The following is a 7626-nucleotide window of genomic DNA, read 5'->3' on the forward strand; positions in this document are numbered from 1 at the left end:
GGCTCATTCAATTTTGAGGGAATTTTTAGTAGCTACAATATGAAGAAGTACATTGGATAATACTATCTCGTTTTTCAAAATACTGGTTTGTTGTTCAGATAATTTCAGTTTAATTGTGCAGGTTGACAAAACACCCTATACATTGCGTTTCAAAAACTTCGTTATTCGTTTCAGATTCTACCATCATAAGTAATTATTCCAGTGTTTTCAATTTTTCTGGCACATCTCCGGCTTTCCGAGTAAGAATTAAACAAAGAACAATACCTATCGAAATGTAGCTCCAATGAAGTGGAAATATTCTGAACTAGGTAGTAAAGCTGTATCGTCAAAGGATGCAACATGCAAACCTGTTTCTTAGTTTTGAAATGCTTCCATCAAAATCCAAATCCATCTTTAATTGCTGATATTCTAAAATCATTCGATACAGAAAATTACTTCATAGGTGTATGTGTATATGGAGTAATTCTCTAATAGAAAGATTATTTCTATGAAACAAAGTAATTTCGTTCAATAATGCACTCATTTACGGTCTCAAAAAAGGATGTAATATGTTGAATTAGGTAGAGGTAGACAAAAAAATATTTGAGTCGAAATTTTCCATACAATTCTAATCCCCATTTAAATCCGTTAATTCGTAAAGATGAATATTAAATGAATAATTTGTCACAAGTGTATTACGACATGCCATAATTATTTTTTCGAAATATGCAGATATGATTTTTGTTTATGATTTTTTTTTATGGAAGTGGCAATGAATTCAAAATTTAATACCAAAAGAGGATTACTCAACAAACGTCAAACAAATGAAGGAACTTTTGAAAAAGTGTTTCATTATCCTAAGAAACATGTGCAGAATACTAGTAAAACGGAGCACATTGATAGTGCAAGACTTTGAAAAAAGAAAAATTCCACTATTTAATTCCAAAAGGTTCAAGAACTGTTGCCACAAGATCTGTCACAAATATTAAAACACATCAGAGCCCGCCTTCATTGCTTGGCCACAAAGATTGCCTGTGCAGACATCTGAAAACAAAAGTCTATAAAGTAGAAATTAGGAGTAGAAAAAGTCTAATTGAAAGAAATTGCCCTCTTACCTTCGTCAAGAAGTGTTATTGAAAATGAGTAGTTTTTAGTGTTAATATCATCAATTTTCAGGATTATTAAATTATACTCTCGCAGGTAGCACGGTTGACATAAAATTCAGTGCAAATACAATAAGTTGGTGTAAAATTATACCACAGGACAATTTTGTACAAAATACAGTTGAACAGTTGAAACTATTATCAGAGCAATTATGAAACAAAATTCCTTTCATACCAGACTTGACTCGAAAAAGTTATTATATTAGGTACTTTTCATCTACAAAATAACATATTGACATTATTACAATTTGAAAATAATTCAGACGAAGAACAAGGTGCAACGACGCTTACACATAAACGTTAGCTATACCTGAGATATTATCCTTGATTTTGAAAATTGATTCTCTTACCGTTAAAAACCACGCATTGAATTGGCGATGACCACCAAGCCTACTCACTGTATATATTTTTTGCTCTCACTGTAACGAAAGGTTATTTACGTAAATATATCTCCCTATTTGCGTTTTGATCAGAAAATTTCCTTATTCCGTGTGGGAACCTATATATTTTCATTGAATCATGACTCCATTCCAAAAAAATAAATAATATCTTTTATATCAATCAAATGCTTAGGATTGATATATGTATTATATTCTTTGATGCGGTATAGAAGATATCTGCTTTTATTTAAACAAAAGTGTTTACAAAACAAAATTTTTTGAACAGGGTGTCCAAAATATTCGATGCCCAGTGAGGAAATCTCGCAAAAACGATGACCCATTTCTGAACTCTTTTTCAGATAAACAAAGAATGGTGAAAACCTACTACGATCCTTCGTTTTTTAGTTATCAGCAAAAATGAGATTTTGACGATTTCAAAAAGTTCTCATAACTTTTTTGTAACAGATCTGAAACTTGAACCTTCTATATGCCTTTTTAAAGAAGAATCTACTGACGAGCTAAGAATTTTTTTCTGATCTAAATTTCGAATTATTAGGAAAACTTTTGTTTCTGATATCGATTGAAAATCAATTTGCGAGGTCTTGCATCTTCTGAAATATTTTAGGGTTTCCACTCCTAAACTCTGAAACAAAATCAATTAAAGATTTGAAATAATCGATTTACTCCTACGTTGATTCTTACACTGATTTGTCAGGAGCAAATCAGATGGGAAGAATTGTTGCTTGAAGTTTTAGCAAAAAGTTCAATTTTTCGTTCATTGTCAGGAAACAATTTTTTCCATCTGATTTGCTCCTGAAAAAGTCTTTATCTGTCAGTTGGTATTGAAATGACGCATTTAATAAAATCGTTTGAGTTACTAAATAATGAGAAAAGAAATCCTATGGTAAAGTCAGTAATTACGAGATAAGTTTTTTCCATTGCTTTGCGATAATTCATATAACAAATGATCTAAGGTCGTATAAGGATCTATTTCTATAATTATTTTCAATTTTATTTTCAACTCTGTCATTTTGAAAGTTTTGTTAAGGTGATTTTTGGTGAAACGCTTTATTTCCACTAGATCTGGCTTCTGTTGAGGAAAAGCCTATAACCTGTATGGACGGTTTGATTTTCTATATCCTGCTAAAATTGGGATTGTAATTTATGTACAAAAATACCGCTTAAAATAATGAATTACTAATAGATATTTTTACAACATGTAAAATGAATCTTTTCGAATGAATAAACATTTATAACTCACGTTCTTTATACAAAATTTTATTATTTTGATTAGGATTCAAATGATAACACTTTCAAGAGAATTATCTAATTTATGAACTGACATGAAAGGTGTCGCTTCGATTGATTGTTTCTAGGGCATTTAATCAATCCATAGCAAAAAGAGCAAGATGACGTTTCTCCAGACGAATTATATTTCACTTTTTTCACTGAATGGATAAACGTCAACTTATCCTTGTTGCTAAGTGTTGAATAATGTTGTCTTCTGACGTCAAAAGTCAAAATGGCATAAAAAATATTAATTCTCATTCAACTTATGTTAATTTCAAACCATTTTTACTTTTTTTATGACTGAGTTCGTAAGTCACAATGAATCATACTTCAGTTAGAAATGGAAGTGGTGCTTGCAGTCACCAGTCACAACAGACTGACCATCTCCTTCAATAACAATACTAAATGCGACCAGTTTCAACAACGAAATCTATCTCACGACAACATGCCTTCTGTTGTTCGGTTATTCCCCCCAAAATACCTTGGGAATGTCTCTATAAGATTTTTCCACAAATTCCGCAACCTCCGAAGCCTTCTTCTCCTGAATAACGAAAGCAATCTTCGGTTTGTGACTCGGGCGGACTTACAGGTGTTTCGTCGGTTCAAAATCCGTTCCCACGGAGGACAAAACAGGTGAATGTCGAAAGTGAATCACGGCGCATTCAAGCCACCGCGATTCTCACGAAAAGCTCAAGGCCTCGATTCACGATCGCCCGCTAAATTTTTTTTCTATCCGGCTAAAAGATAAAGATTCAATATGAGCAGAATGTACCTGTTAAAAGGTATGTCATGCCCTTGGATTTCATTTTCACGGCGACAATTATTGTATTTGTGCCACATTATTCGATTACCTCGAATGAAGAATATGTAATTTGAAATATAATGAAAAACAGAGTTAGTAAACCCCAATATTTGATTTTTGCCAATAGCACTCTCCTCGTCTTTCTGAATTTGTACCCTAAATAAATTCCCCCCCCCGTTTTCATCTCAGGATGCGGTCATACGAAAATTACTCAATTTACTAAACAGGGGTGCTAAATCTCATAGTGCTACCTATTTTGGCGAATGCCCCTCTGGGCCAGAATATCTTTGAAACCTATAAACATTAACCGCTTATTTGAAACGCTTGAAATTTGTGGAAACCCTTTCACGAAATCTTCATTTGTCTTATGTCCTATATAACCAAATTTTGCTATTTTGTCGATTCAGAAAATATGCCATAACTTCTTTGTTTTTCAAAATATCTAAGTTTGCGAAATATCTAAAAATTATAAAATCATTCTCCAGGCATTTTTCCACTGGGGAATACTACACCATATTAATTTATTTTAATCTCTTTCACTAAAAGTGGACAAAAAACAACTTCGTTATTTTAAAAACGAATTCATTCTTCTTTTGATCTCATATCATACGAAATAATACCTTTTCAAAAGTATATATCTGTCGGGTTTCTCATACATTATTTTATGAATCCAGTGGACATAGAATACGAGGATGTATGATATCTAGTTAGCCCAGACCAGTTCCATGCATAAAAAAAAATTGCGTTACCATAGCAACGAACAATAACTCATTAGAAGTGTCAGTGTGAAGTTTGAGGTCAAAAACGTAAACCAGAGTTACGCAATAAATTGAAAGAAAGAAGATGTCCACCGAAAATGTGAAAATCGAAAAATTGCAGTATCGACCCATCATCAAGTACCTGTATTTAAAAGGGTTAAGAGGTAAGCAGATTTACGAAGATATGCTTAATATCGCTTAAAACTCTTGGTGATCAATGTCCTTCGTATGCGACCGTGAAAAATTGGACTGCCAGCTTCAAAAGAGGTAAATTTTCTATTGAAGATGATGACCGATGGGGAAGGCCAGTTTCTGTGTCAGTCCCCGAAAATATCGATGCAGTTCATGACACGATTTTATCAGACCGTCGAATTGGGCTAAAACGGATATCTGAAGCACTGAATATTTCATACGAACGCTTTCATCATATATAGTTCACGTCAATTTGGACATGAGAAAAATTGCTGCAAAATGGATCCCCAAATGTTTGGAGGTTGACCAAAAGTGTGTAAAGGTAGTAGGTACATCGCGTTCGATCTGTGCTCGATTTGAAAACTATGTAGACTTCTTAAAATAAAACTTAAACTTCTCAAATTGTTACTATGGATGAGACTTTTACGATCCAGAAACAAAAAGATGGAATGGCGACACTCTGGTTCTCCAAGATGTAAGAAGTTTCGTGTCCAAAAATCTGCTGGAAAAGTTCTTGCTTCAGTTTTTTTAGATTGACATGGAGATTGATTTTTTGGTTAAGGGTAGAACAATAACCGGAGATTACTATTTTACATAACTGACCACTCTACGGAAAAAAATCAAAGGGAAAAGACGCGGAAAGCTATCCAAAGGTGATTTGTTTTTGCAGGACAACGCCCCTGCACACAAATCTCATATTTGGGTGATTTTGGGTTTGATTTACTAGAACACCCTCCTTAGTCACCAGATTAGGCTCCATCCGACTATCATCTCTTTCCTCAGCTGAAAAAAAGTTTAAAAAATCGCAAATTTTCATCCAACGTGGAGGTAATAAAAGCTGTAGAGGTCTGGTTTGCAGAGCTAGAAGAAAAAAATTTTTTTAAAGGTCTAGTGACGTTGCAGGTTCGCTGTAATAAATGTATCTAATGAAGAGGAGAATATGTTGAGTAATCAAATATTTCGACATTGAAATTTTGTTTGGTTCTATAGTAGGCTAAGAATTTTACAATATATCCTCGTACTTCAATACATAATAGTAAAGATGAATGAGATACAGATCATTTGATAAATTATTTTCAAAAGGGAGCATTGCCAGAGAAATAGATAACTTTCATATCAGAACGATATGGAATCATAAAAATACTTCACTTTTCTGATAGTTGAAAGACATAATTTTTATTCATCCTAAGAATAAGATTTAACTGTTGAATAGATCAAGTTATTCGTAAATGAAAGTACCGGGCTTAAAATGATTATTTTGCATTGCGTAAAGAAGTAATATATCGACAGAAATATATTTTTCGCCGACCTGAACAAAAAAATTATATTTTACGTATTAATTTCCAGACGAAAAGTCAACAATTTTTCAAGGCGAGTACTTTTCGAACTGATATACTTTTCGTACTGATTTACTTTTCGTCCGGATATTCATCACTAAGCAATATTCCATTAAGGGACTTTTCACGAACATCGCGCCCAGGACTTCTCTCTACGTTCTCACCTATCTAGTTTAGAAGCACCAGCCAAAATCAAGCGATTTGGGATATCCTGTATAGTTTGGTTAATGGGTTACATTCCTGTATCCTTAAGGACCCTTTTTATTGTGCCACCTCTGTTAAACCGTTAGATAGTCCAATGGAAATATTTTCTCTTTAAATTTTTTCATGAAATGTAAATCTCAACATTTATGATATGAATGATATCATATGCAATAGTATGATTTTGAGGTGGAATTCAGTTGAAAGCCCTAGTTGTGAATGCGGCAAAATAAAATTGATTTTTACAATCCCTATCCAGGTAAGCACAAAAAGTTTTTCTATTTTTTTTCTGTTAATTGCACATTTCATTAAAAAATGGAAAACCGTTTTTTATGGAAGAATATAATCGAGTTCTCTACTCGAAAAACGGATTTTAATATAGATTTTCAATTTACAAGAATTTTTTAAAAATATGTAACGCTTTATATCTTGGAAAAGAAGCATTTCCGGACAAAGGTCTTTGACTCCAAATAACTCAGAGATTAATTATCTTGAGAGCGCATAAATCTTCTTCTTACAAGAGTTTACAATGAAGATTCAAAATATCAATGTTAATTTAAGAGAAAATTCGTATCAAGATAATCGTCCAATTGGATAAGTTCTTTTGAGGAATATTGCACTGTTTTTTCAAACTTTAGTCTCGCCGATAACCGGCACGATCTGTCCAATCATAATAATTCACTTCAATTGAATTATCTCGTCGACTAATTACCACGAAATTATCTTTCCTGAAACTGAATCGTTTCGCTTCTACCCACCTATTAGTCCTCAGCTAATGTGTCACAAATGAGAGTATATTTGCCAAATCAGCTCATTAGGAAGACCGAAATCATCTCTGCCCATTAAAGAAGCCTGTGAAAATATGCCGGACGTATAACACAACAGATGATCTACCACACATGTGTCAAGTGTTACTTCGGTAACGAATTTTGTGAGTGATATGTTAACAATCTGTTAAAATTCTGCCAAATGTACCGTCTGACTGATACGTTGAGCAGCTGCAGTATTTTCGTCGAAACGTTGTAGGAAATAAACGATGTGTTTCAGCCTGAGCTTTTTCCAGACTTCTTACTTCTCGTCTGTTTTATGTTTTACTCGTTTTTTGTCCTAATGAAGTGTATTCTGGTCACGGATCTGGTTCATATCCTTGATTATTTTTTATTCGGAGAGAAATCTGAATGCATCTGGAAAAAGCCTTCCGATATGAATGGGGAGTACGAAGGTGGAACTAGAACTTATTACTCTCTCTTTGATTCTAGATTGTTGAGGGGATCGATAATAAAATAACATTTTTTTCGTTTTTTGTAGAGAGGTTATTACTCATTATCTTTCTTGAATTATTTCAGTTATATCTTTACTAACGTTTTATAATGAAATATTACTCGAGTGAAGCTAGTGAGTCAATAATTTGAAAATATAACTCGAATTAAATTTTCCTGTGTTATTTTTGAAGTTATCCCTTCGAAATTCATTGAAATACAGGTGTGGAAAAGCCATCGTTATGGTACAATTAATGCTCCGATG

This window comes from Coccinella septempunctata, chromosome 1 (genome assembly GCF_907165205.1).
Source record: "Coccinella septempunctata chromosome 1, icCocSept1.1, whole genome shotgun sequence".
Classification (NCBI taxonomy): domain Eukaryota; kingdom Metazoa; phylum Arthropoda; class Insecta; order Coleoptera; family Coccinellidae; genus Coccinella; species Coccinella septempunctata.